We start from the raw sequence: 13,126 nt of genomic DNA, 5'->3' as shown, positions 1-13,126 counted from the left end.
AAAGAGACGTTGGATTCCAACGTCTCTTAATATAGCTGTTGGACTACCGTCCAACAGCATTTATTATTATAGTTGTTGGACTATAGTTGGATCAAATATCTAGTTTCTATTGAACTAGATGCTAAAAAAGAAAATAAAGAAAAATAGAAAAATAAAATAATAAAAGAAAATATAATAATATTAAATAATATATATATATTACAGTTTACATGGCAGATATATTACACTCCCCCTCAAACTTACGGTACAATGAGCGAAAGTTTGTCTAAGAGGAAGTGAAATCGGGGAGCAGCGAGAGGCTTGGTGAAGAAGTCTGCTAATTGATATTCTGATGTAACATATGGCAGATCAATGGTTCCATGTAAGTATTCCTCTCTGACATAGTGACAGTCCATCTCAATGTGTTTAGTACGCTCATGGAATGTCCGGTTGCTTGCAATGTAGATCGCACTTTTGTTGTCACAACACATCTTTGCAGCTTGCGTTGCTTTAGCTCCCATATCCGCTACCAATCGTCTAAGCCAAACAACCTCCATAGTGGTGGTTGCCATGACTCCGTATTCAGCTTCGGTGGAGGAAAGAGAGACTTTTTGCTGCTTCTTGCACCTCCACGAAATTAAGGTTTCACCTAGGAACACACAAAAACCAGTAGTTGAGTGTCTATTATTGGGATCACCTCCCCAGTCAGCATCAGTATATGCAATTAAATTTAATGAAGATGAAGCAGACAAGAAGAGTCCTCGTGAAAGAGAGGATTTTAAGTATCTAATAATACGCAAAATCGCTCCCATGTGCACGGAGGTGGGAGCATGCTGAAACTGACTGATTGTATGAACCGCATGAGTTATATCTGGCCTAGTAATGGAAAGATAAGAAAGAGCTCCAACAAGCTGTCTATAAGGAGTAGGATCATCAAGAAGTTCTCCATCATCAATTTTCATTTTAACATTGACAACTTCTGGAGTGTCTACTTTCTTATCATCTGTAATGCCAGACCTGGAAACGATATCAAGAGCAAATTTAGATTGAGATATCAAATACCCCCGAGGGGAATAAGCAACTTCAATGCCTAAAAAATATCTTAATAAACCTAAGTCAGTCATTTCAAAGTGAGTTTTAAGAAGAGATTTGATATTTGCAACTCCCTGTTTGTCGCCTCCAGTGATGATCATATCGTCCACATAGAGAAGAAGAATAATGATGCCTGCATCAGATTTCTTAACAAACAAAGCAGTGTCAGTTAAACAAGGTTGAAAACCAATATCAAGCATAACATGACTAAATCGGTCATACCAGGCTTTTGGAGCCTGTTTAAGACCATAAAGAGCTTTTTCTAGACGAAGAGCTTTACCCTTAGGGATACTAATACCAGGTGGGGCTTCCATGTATACTTCTTCAACGAGATTCCCATTCAGGAAAGCATTTTTGACATCTAATTGAAAGATAGGCCATGTTCTAATGGACGCCAAGGCTATTAAAGTTCTAACAGTGGTCATACGGGCCACAGGAGCAAATGTTTCTTCATAATCGATGTCATACTCTTGGGCATATCCTTTTGCTACTAAACGGGTCTTATATCTTTCCAGGGTCCCATCACTTTTGGTTTTGACTTTGTATACCCATCTACAACCTATAGGTTTCTTACCCGGAGGAATATCTTGTATCGTCCAAGTATTGGCCTTTTCTAGTGCATCCAATTCTATTTTCATGGCTTCTATCCATTCTATATGATTTTTTGCTTGAGAATAGGATGATGGTTCAACATATGATTGTATTAATGCAATGGCGGCCCTATACGTGGGTGAAAAAGATTCATAAGACACAAATTTTTCTGGAGGTTTAGAGATTCTAGACGTTCTTCTAGGTGAGACTTCAGAGTATTTTTGTAATGCACATGGAAGATTTTGCTCTCTACGTCTTGAATATTGTAGACTAACATCCCTATGGATTTGCTCTTCATTATCATCATTTTCAACAACAATAGGACTTTGATCATTGTCAAGGTCACATCCAACATCACATTCATTGGATTTTGAAGTTGGATCAATTAAAAACGAGTATTCAGTGACATCCTTGGATTTTTCAAATTTAAAGAAGCTTTCTTTTTCCAAAAAAGATACATTTCTTGACACATATAATTTGTCATTTTGAAAATCGAAACACCTGTAGCCTTTTTTATTATCAGCATATCCTAAAAAGGCACATAGGATTGCACGAGGAGAGAGTTTGTCATTTCTGTTGGTGAAAACAAAACATTTGCATCCAAAGACTCTTAATCTAGAATAATCTGGAGTTAAATTAACAAGTTTTTCTATTGGAGTTGTATTCTTTAATGAGGAAGATGGCATCCTATTAATGAGGTAGGTGGCAGTTAGGACCGCTTCAGCCCAAAAACTTTTTGGAACTTGATTTGCAATTAGCAATGTCCTAGTAGTTTCCATAATGTGCCGATGTTTGCATTCGGCTAGGCCATTCTGTTGTGGAGTGTGTGGACATGATCTTTGATGTGTAATACCATGTAAATTGAGATAGTCTTTGAATTCGTTGGACATAAATTCTCCCCCTGAATCAGTGCGAAAAACAGAAATATCATTTTGAAACTTATTTTTAACCATTTTATAAAATATTTGGAAGTTAGCAAAGACATCAGATTTATGTTTAAGAAAATAAATCCAAGTATGTCTAGAAAAGTCATCAACAAAAATGACATAATATGTATAACCACCTTTGGAAATAACTGGTGCAGGGCCCCAAACATCCGAATGTATTAACTCAAGTGGTCGTGAGGAAACAAAAGTTCTACTAAGAAATGGTAACCTTTTCATTTTGCCAAGAATGCAGTCTTTACAAGAAAAATTTTCAGAATTACAAAATTTTTCCAAACTTGGAAAATATTGAATTTTAGACATATGAGGATGGCCAAGCCTTTTGTGCCATAAATCCAATTCTAATTTCTGAATATTATAACAAAATGCATTCTTGGGTAATTCCAAAAATTCCATGTAATAAAGTCCTCCTTCTCTATGGCCTTCCCCAATCAGCTTCCCTGACTGGCGATCCTGTACCCAACAACCATGAGAAGAGGAGATATTACATCCATAATCAGATATTTGCGAGACAGATAAGAGATTCAAATTAAGTTTAGGGATATATCTAACTTCTGGGATAAAAAATCTTTTGGATTTTTGAAGATTTTCAAAACATCTTATTCCTTTTACTTCAAGAGATGTGCCATCGGCTGTAAAAACCTTTGACACACTTGAGTTATTTTTAAGACATTCGGATAGACTATTAACATTTGGGGTCATATGAAAAGAAGCACCAGAATCTAAAAGCCAAGGAAAGTTACCTGGACCGGAGAAAGATGCAATTGCCGCTCCAGTTGAGGCTTCGGTTGAGGAGGATACCCCTTTGAGAAGAGGTTGAAGGATTTCCATCAGTTGAGCCATAGACACAGGTGCATCTTGATCTTTTGACTCAGATTCAACAGATGCAACTCTTTTTTCTTCTCTTCTTTTTAACTTTGGACATTGAGGCCTATAGTAACCCGGTTCATGACAATGATGACAAATAACTTTTCTTTTATCAAAGTCGCCGTTTTGCCTTCCAAAATGAGGCGGCTTGTAAGTACGAGTATGATTCCCCGGTCTAGATACAGCTAAAACAGAGTCATCATCAACTTTTGGAGTACTTTTTCTAAGTCTATTTTCCTCCATAATGAGCTCTTCTATAGTATCAACAATAGAAGGAATTTTTCCACGATGTAAAAGGGTCGATTTGGTGGATTCAAACTCCGGCCTTAGACCATTCACAAATTGATAGAAATGTTCCATATCGAGTTGCCTTTGGCGAAGCTCGATGTCTTCGGCACAATGCCATTTGGGCTCAAGAAGAGCCAACTCTTCCCAAAGTTCGGACAACTCATTATAATATTCTCGAATAGTTTTATCTTTTTGAGTCATTGTCCGAACTTTATCTTGTAAATTACATACATGTGCAATATCTTTAAGGGAATACATGTTTTTGAGGTATTCCCAAGCCTTATCGGCATGCTCAAACTTAGCTAGACTAGAGCATTTTTTAATGTCTATGCTATTGATGAGCCATGACATAATTTTTGCATGCCCTATCCTCCATTCTTTCCATTTCTTTTCATAAGTGGCTAACGCCTTACTCTTCTCTTCTTCCGCTAGAGGAACCTCTTTATTACCCTCTTTCTTGGTAAGAGATAGTTTAGGTTTCAAATCGGAACCATCCACTATACCCCATAAACCTTTTCCCAAATGTGGTGCTTCATAATCGAAGCCCACATTACATAGTTAGTATCATTTAGCTTCATAGAAATGATGGTGATCTTATTATTGTCATCCATCTTTTCCAAGGGTAAGAGAGGAATAAATAGGAGGAGAGAGAGAAAAAAATAAAAAGAAAAGAAAAAGAGTAGACAAAGGAATAAGAGAGGATACAAAACCAAAATTTTTTGTAGCACAAGTTCGCCTTTCTTCAAACAAATCTTCTTGAGCCAAGAACAAGGTGATGAAACACCTTTTGTAAATGTGGCACGAAAATCGAGGCGGAAGCACTTCAAGATCTAAGGATTTCGTAGCTCTGATACCATGTAATGAAATGGTGGTCTTCAACAAATGCACAAATAACTCACAAACAAGTGTCTATTGGAGACACTACAAGCATGACCCTTGAAAGGGTATAAAAGGAAGAACACTTGAAAAATAAATAATACTTTATTCATGAACAAAATGCTTAAGAAGCATTGTTGTTTACATTGAAGGGGTTCACCCCTATATATACAAAAAAGTGGAAGAGAGAGGAGAGCTCATTTTGAGCTCTCCAAAAGAGACATTGGATTCCAACGTCTCTTAATATAGCCGTTGGACTACAGTCCAACAACATTTATTATTATAGCTGTTGGACTATAGTCCAACAGCATTTATTATAGCTCTTGGACTACAGTCCAACAGCTATTTGCACAGTCAAGTTCTTTCTATTGAACTAGATGCTAAAAAAGAAAATAAAGAAAAATAAAAAAAGAAAATAATAAAAGAAAATATAATAATATTAAATAATATATATATATATATTACAGTTTACATTTTAACAACTTAAGCACCCATTGACTTTAACAATAGAACTTTTATGAAAAAAGTGATCATTAAAACAAACAGAAAATTAGGCTTGCCATTACCACCAAATAAGCCATCAACTATCGCAAACCACAATTGAACCAACAAATTAGACTAAATTTTGCAGTCTATGCAATGACGTCGAAAGTGAGCCTGAAATAACAGGGATTATTTTCAGTTCCAGTACTAATCCTCCCTCATATTTGAATGGGTTCAGTTTCGATCTCTTGGTTTGTTAAGTTTCTATGGGAAAAACAATTTGAGTTCTGGTTCTTGTATCTATGGTTGCCTCACTGCCTTAAGGTTGTTTTGGTACTCATAGGGCACTTACAATTTGGTTTTTGAATTGTATGCACATTGGAAATTACACTTTCCTTTCAGATAATCAAGCTGCTTTAGGGTAAACTCTCTTTTAACAAGTACTGCCTCCACAACTATAACAGTAGCTTCTCTAGCTTCCACTTATTTCCTGGCATTCTAACTTAGTGGCTCCACAGATCATCAGAATATCATGATTATCAAAATTATTATCAAGATATGTTTCCCGTCCATGTGGACTAGGGCCATGAGAGTCCTGTTTCTCCATTCCTTTACATTTAGGGCATGTTCGGTAACGTCTTATGATATTCAAATTCTCATGCAAATGGGAGAGTCGCTCATTTGCACAAGCAACCAAACATCAAAAAGTGAGCTATGAGAAATGGACTCTCATTTGCCTTTGCAAATGAGTCATTTTCTCATTTATGTGAGATTCAGAATCATATAAGACCTCATGTGATTCTGAATTATGACTCCAAATCAAATTTGATTTGAAGTCATATGGGGCCCAGCAAAACCAAACATACCCTTAAGGTCTTAGAATCCTCCACGTCACCCCTCTGTATCTCCCTCCAAGTCCTTATTTGTCTTGAATTCCTTCAGCTGGTCTCAAATTTAACCTTCTGCATGTCTTGTAAGAGTGTTGAAAACAGATTGTCAGACCATCTGAAAGAAATTTCTTGGTGTTGGTCTTTGTCCAGGCTACTCCTAAGATCTGTTTGAACATATGAATATGTTAGCATGCCACCTTTTGTTACTCAAGATTGTCAACGAAAAATATACATCTCAGCAATATGCACTTTCTTGCTGCTTCTTTATCAACAATAACACGACATTGAGTATTGCTCAAGACCCAATGCTTTGCACGGTACAAAGTATCATTTGTATTTATTTTAGCAGTTATGGTGTAGGAAACACTTTGTGATTCCAAAGATTTCAAAACATGTTGATTGACATAAAAAAAAAGAGTCAAATAGTTTATCAAAAAGTACCATTTATAAGCAGCAAACTATATGTTTATTTAAATAGTAAAAACAATTCATATTGTAATTGTAATATTATAATAACAAAAACACTTATAATAAATAATAATAAATCAATGTGTGGTAGCAATCAACTTGATGAACTGTTTATCAAGAAGTACCATTTCTAAGCAGCAAACTATATGTTTATTTAAATAGTAACAACAATTCATATTGTAATTGTTATATTATAATAACAAAAACACTTATAATAAATAATAATAAATCGATGTGTGGTAGCAATCAACTTGATGAACTGTTTACCATCAATAAGGGACATAATATCTGAATCATGATAAATCGCCTAAGTGAGGTGAAACGATAAGTGCAGACTTGCACCACTGATAAAGTTGATAGAGACAAAAACCAGAATGCACTACAGACTTTGTGACGACAAAAGTAGCAGAGCCCTTTCCATCCATCTTAAGACTTGGAAGGATTTGCTGCTATTCATAATGATAAGTGACTCTATAGTTGACTACAAGCTTCAAAAAAAACCTTGAAAGCTCACTTTGGATGCGTGAAACCTCATACTTCTTTCACACTTCTGTAACTTTACGGGAAGCTGGCTTCCCCCAGATGAAATTGAACTTGCCGATGTTGAAATGTGCATTTCATGTAAAAAAACTGTTTTCCTTTCTAAAAATTATTTTTTATTGTAAAACCTACATATGTTGGTATTTTTTGGAAAAAAGCCTAGGGGCCATTGTTACACCCACACTCAAGGCAAGCTACTTCCCCTTGAAAGGGATGCCCAAGAGGGAAAATGCTGTTAAAATTGTAAATATATGTATTGTTGAGAATAGGTGGTTTTAAGTTTAAGCCTTCTTAAATTAGAGGTTATTTGAAATTTTATTTAATAATGGAGTTAGATGTAATTTATTCTTTTTGGCCTCTCTCTATTTAACATAGAGAGTAGCTGCCCTAATTGAATTAACGAGTTCTATTATTGTGCAGCCATCCCTCTCTCTCTCTCTCCACCTAGGGTTCGGTGCATCTCTTCTATTCTTGAACATGGTATCAAATCTTATGATCTCAGGAGCGTGATCGATCGTGATCAATCTGCAATCGATCTACACCAACGGGGAAAAAAATTTTATTGGAACCAGGTGTGTATTGTTTTTTTTTCGTGAGATCTGATAACAGATCTGGTGTCTGACTATGGTCATGACCCAGATCTGTCATCAGATCTAAGGGGCATCGTGGGTGTGTGTCTTCAGGTCTGGCAGCCGTAACCCTTGAGCCCTTGAGTTCCACCTGCCGTGATTTTTGGGTTTGGCAGCTGATAACAGATTGTATGTGCTGCTATTTGTGATCGAGATGTGCTGCTGCCGTGATTTTTTATCGTGTCCCTTGAAGAAATGAGCTTCCTTTTTTAGCTGTCGTGATTTACAACATCTGTCAATATGATTTCAGCAGCAGCTGTCGTGATTTCAGCATCTGCCGTGATTACCTGCTGGGTCGTGAATTTTTTTTTCCATGCTGTCGTGATTTGTTTTTCATGCTATGAAAGAAGCATGTTAGTTTCAGTTGTGCTCATGTCGTGGAAGCAGCAAACGTGAGTCTCTGCTGTGTTGAAAATTATCCTGTTTGTGTGGAAGTTTTTTTATGACTGTCGTTCTGTCGTGGAAACAGCAAGCGTGTTTCTCTGCTGTGTTGAAAAATATCCTGTTTATGTGAAAGTTTTTTTTTATTGTCGTGGGATTCTGTGTTGAGTATAGATGTTGGTCGTAGTTTCTGGCTGATGCGTGATTGTCACACACGCTATTTTATGTGCTGCTTGAAGCTTGTCAAGATTTTATCTCTGGTGTGGTTGTTGGGATTATAAAACCTGCTATTCAAGTGGGTAAATCTGATTTTTTTTTTGCTGAAATAGAATTAAATATTCAGTATGGGTGAAACTTCGAAATGTGATTCCAAAATTGAACATATTGGAGAGTATAAGGCTTTTGCCAATCCCTTCTCGTACAGCTCTTCTGTAAGGTTGAATGAAACTAATTATGCCAGGTGGTCCAGAACTTTTATGATGTCGGTGTCTGGACATCGTAGAAAACACATTTTGTTGGAAGACGAATGAAAAGGTGGAAAAATATGTTACTTGGGATGAAGATAATGACATAGTTATGTCATGGATCATGAATAGTGTTGAAACCCATATTGCAGATGGTTTAATTTACTATAATACAGCCAAACAGATGTGGGACAATCTTCGAGATACGTATTCACAAGAGACTAATGTCAGTCGTATCCTGCAAGTCGAACAGGAGATATATAATTTACAACAGGGAGATCAAACCTTGGCCCAGTACTATGCATAAGTAAAAGCTGCGTTTGAAAGACTCAATGCTCACAGGCCTCTTTGTTGTTCGAAGCAGAAGGATTATCAAGAACAGACTATGGTTGCTCGGTTTCTTACAGGCTTATCTTCAGAATTCTCTGTTGCAAAAGTCCAAATGTTGACTGGATCAGATGTACTCACTCTTGCTGATGCATACAACCGCCTGAGTAGACTTGCGATCTCTCTTCCACAATCATAGCCTGTGACCCAGTCATCTGCTCTAGTTGTCTCCTCTGGTTATGGGCGTGGAAATATTCAGAATATCAGAGGACGAGGTCGTGGACGAGGTATGGGAGGCAGAGGAAAGCTTTAATGTACATTCTATGGAAAATCTAGACATTTAGAAGATCGTTGCTGGGATAAACATGGTCGGCCAACCTCTTCTTCTTCAAAGTCATATGTTCCTAAAGCAAATGTTACTACTCTCGAGGCAACAAATGTACATAATAATATCTCTGCAAGTGACAGTATCACCCTCAGTCGTGCTGAATATGATGAGCTGATAGCTCCTCGCCAGTTCCACTCCTCCTCTAGCTGGTGTTGCCTACTCAACAGGAAATCATCTTTATCCGACTGACAGTAAGTGGATTATTGACTCTGGTGCATCCAGACACTTGTGTGGAAATTCACTTGTTTTTTCAGATCTAAAGGATATTATTGTTCATCGAGGAGTCTCATTAGCTGATGGGAGTTCCTCCCCGGTTGTTGGTCAGGGAAATATTTCTATATCCTCCTCCTTACAGTTGAAAAATGTTTTTCATGCTCCAAACTTTCCTCAAAGTTTACTCTTTGTTAGTTGCCTTACCAAAGAACAAAATTGTAGAGTAATATTTGATCCGATGGGTTGTCATTTTCAGGATTTGCTGACGGGGAAGAAGATTGGTGGAGGCTATGAAGAAAATGGAGTCTACTACCTACATCATCCAGTGGGTAATGTTCATGCTGCAGTGGAACGCTCATTCAGTCCTGTTCAGTGGCATCGTCGCCTTGGTCATCCTTCATTGTCAAAGCTTCGTTCGGTCTTTCCTCAAATTCCTTCCACTACATCATTTCAGTGTGAAGCATGTCAGTTGGGCAAGCATCATCGAAGTTCGTTCCCTTCGAGTCAGAGTCAGTCTAGTAATAAAGTTTTTGAACTTCTTCATGCAGATGTATGGGGTCCTAGTAAGATTCTTAATAGGACTCAGTGTCGTTAGTATCTTGTTATTGTTGATGATTTCTCTAAGTTGTCATGGGTGTTTTTAATAAAAGAACGATCTGAAGTTCCAAGTATTATCAAATCCTTAATTCTTGAAATAAAAACTCAGTTTGAATCTATTGTCAAGATTGTTGGCACTAATAATGCTCTTGAGTTTAAATCAAAAGGTCCGTTACAATTTTACAAAGATCATGGCATTCAACCCCAAACTTCTTGTACCTATTTATCTCAACAAAATGGGGTGGCTGAGCGAAAACATCGGCACCTGCTTGATGTTGCTCGGACCATTATGATTCAATCTAATGTTCCTGCGTTATACTGGGGTGATGCGATTACCACTGCTTGCTATCTGATCAACCGCATGCCTTCATCTTCTGTGGGTGATCAAATTCCATTACATATCCTAAAACCTAATGCCCTACTCTTTTCTTTCTCACCAAAAATATTTGGATGTGTTTGTTTATAGTTGTTCAAGCTTGGCCCTGACCGTGATAAATTAGTTGCTCAAGCTACAAAATGCATATTTATAGGTTATCCCCAAAATCAAAAGGGATATCGATGTTATGATCCTATTTCTCGCCGAGAGTATGTCACTGTGGATGTATCTTTCTTGGAATCCACTCCATATTACTCTAGTATCGGTTCCCCGCTGCAGGTTGATCCAGTTGAGTCTTTTTCATTACCTATACATCCTTTTCCTTTGGAATTTGTGCCCTCATTACCGAACCAAACTTCATCCTCTTCCAGATTTAATAATCCTCCATTGGTATATGTGTGTAGAGCTCCACCTCCGCAAGTGCCTTCATCTTCTTCTTCCCCTGAGGTAAGTTCTACTGACAATAGTGATCTTCATGATGATGATAACAGGCCTATTGCTCTACGCAAGGGGACACGACAATGTACCTTATATCCCATATCTCAGTTTGTCTCCGATGCCAGAATTGGAAATCAGATGAAAACTTTTATTTCAGCCTTATCTGCTGAAATTATTCCTCTAAACTATCAACAGGCAGAGCTTGATAACCGCTGGAAGCTGCCCATGCAAGAAGAAATGGATGCTTTAGTATCTCAGCATACATGGGATCTAGTTGATTCCCCAACAGATGCTGGCATTGTTGGATGTAAATGGGTATATACAATAAAGTACAAATCTAATGGTTCTATTGAAAGGTACAAGGCCAGATTAGTAGCAAAAGGGTATACTCAGACATATGGTATTGATTTCTTTGAAACCTTTTCTCCTGTTGCACGGATGGGTACCATTCGTCTTGTTCTCTCAGTAGCTGTTCAGCATGGTTGGAGCTTGTACCAATTAGATGTGAAAAATGCATTTCTATATGGGGATCTATCTGAGACTGTTTACATGCAACAACCTCCAGGATTCGAGGTTGAGGGGGAGTGTCAGAAGGTGTGTGGATTGAGAAAGGCGATTTATGGCTTGAAACAAAGTCCTCGTGCATGGTTTCAAAAGTTGTTTGAAGTGATGTCACGCTTTGGCTATGTCACACGGACTCGGCTAGGGAGGTGCCGCACTCGAGTCGACACGCCCCGACACGGGTGCGGACACGGGTGCGGCCTCGGACACGGCCTGGACTCGGTCAACGCAGAGTCGGACTCGGTCAACGAGTCCAGGCCGAGTCCGTCTTAATTTTGGACTCGGTCAACGTTGACCGAGTCCAAAAATGTCCATTTTTAATACAAAAAACAAAAAAAAAGAACTTTTTATATATTTTTTAAAAATATATATAGCATGAGTCTTAAACATTAGGCCCAGAAAAAAAAAATATTCTTAAATATTATCATTTAATTCTCTCTCTCAATCTTAAAAGCTAATAAATTCTCATCCACGAGTACCAACACTTTTCATCCACCAAGTTCTCTCTCTTATAAAAGCTAATAAATTCTCATCCACGAGTAGCAACACTTTCTCATCCACCGAGATCTCTCTCTCTCTTTTTCAAATCTAGCTTTGAAAAATTAAAAGCTTTTAATGCTTTTAATTAATGTTATGAATTTTAGCAAAAGATATTTAATGATTTACCAGAACATGCTTTTAGTTAATGCTTTTAATTAATACCTTGATGATGTTTTATTCCCATGGTAGCTAAGACTCGGCTGAGTCAATGATAAACTCAGCCTAGTTTGGTTCTAACCCAGTTATACTACTATTTTAAGTTTTAACTCAGTTAGTTTAGGATCTTAGACAACTTGGAAGAGTCACGAGCCGAGTCCAAAATTTATATAGACATATGCACACACTGGATATATATATAAATTTTTTTTTAAATATATATATATATATATATATATATATATATATATATATATATATATATATGGCCGAGTCCCCGTGTCCAAAATTTTTAAAATTGCGCCGCACCCGTGTCGCACCCGCACCCGCACCCGCACCCATGTGACATAGCGCTTTGGCTTTAATAGGTCAGTATCAGATCATACACTATTTATCAAGAAAACTAACTCTGGCATAGTTGTTATGGTGGTATATGTGGATGACATCATTCTTACAGGAGATGATATGAAAGCTATTGAAGCCACAAAGGCTCATCTTCAAAAACACTTTGTTACAAAAGACCTTAGTTCACTTAGATATTTTCTGGGTATAGAAGTTGCCAGGAGCCGTGAAGGGATGGTTTTGTCTCAACGGAAGTATGTTCTTGACTTATTAAAGGAAACGGGAATATTGAGAGCTAAACCAGCAAATATTCCCATGGACCATAAAGTTCAGTTGTTTGAAGAAGGGTCAAAACCGGTTGATAGCAAAAGCTATCGCTCCCTAGTAGAGAAGCTACTGTATGTAACTGTGACCAGGCTGGATATTGCTTTAGCAGTAAGCAAAGTTAGCCAATTTATGGACAAACCAACTGAGGTACACTGGAATGCAGCTATAATGATTCTCAGATATCTAAAATCTTCTCCTGGAAATGGGTTATTGTTTAGGAAAGGTGGAACTCTAGAGATAGTGGCCTATTCTGATGCTGACTATGCAGGATCTGTAGTGGATAGAAAATCTACCATAGGATTCTGTGTGTTTCTGGGAGACAACTTGATTTCTTGGAGAAGTAAGAAACAAAATGTGGTTTCTAAGTCG

At 37.5% G+C, this 13,126-nt stretch overlaps 1 protein-coding gene across 1 annotated transcript in view; it reads right to left on the bottom strand.

The window, feature by feature from the left end:
• The window catches only part of LOC149815744 (peptidyl-prolyl cis-trans isomerase CYP21-4-like), a 52,844-nt gene that overhangs the window by 8,656 nt on the left and 31,062 nt on the right, over positions 1-13,126 (bottom strand). The gene's annotated exons all lie outside the window — the stretch shown is intronic.

The sequence above is a fragment of the Nuphar pumila genome, chromosome 15, assembly GCF_984573655.1.
Source record: "Nuphar pumila chromosome 15, dmNupPumi1.hap1.1, whole genome shotgun sequence".
NCBI classification, from domain to species: Eukaryota; Viridiplantae; Streptophyta; class Magnoliopsida; order Nymphaeales; family Nymphaeaceae; genus Nuphar; species Nuphar pumila.
This window is presented reverse-complemented; position numbering and strand designations above follow the sequence as displayed.